The sequence below is a fragment of the Theobroma umbraticum genome, unplaced genomic scaffold, assembly GCF_002168275.2.
Source record: "Theobroma umbraticum cultivar Fairchild unplaced genomic scaffold, ASM216827v3 scaffold_31.0, whole genome shotgun sequence".
Taxonomy (NCBI): Eukaryota; Viridiplantae; Streptophyta; class Magnoliopsida; order Malvales; family Malvaceae; genus Theobroma; species Theobroma umbraticum.
In genome coordinates, this window is record NW_018397283.1 from 209 (window position 1) to 410 (window position 202).

The following is a 202-nucleotide window of genomic DNA, read 5'->3' on the forward strand; positions in this document are numbered from 1 at the left end:
ATAATTGATTATCTTGCCAAAAGAAATACCAAATAACACCACCCAGTCAATCATGTGGACTTTAATTCTAAGAACAAAATAACACGACAAACATTTCAAAATTTTGAGCTAGGATGTGCACGTAAAAAACCTAGCATAAAAGAAAATCACAATCCAAAGAAAGATCCTATCCAAGTAAAATGCAACGTACTAACCGTTTGGC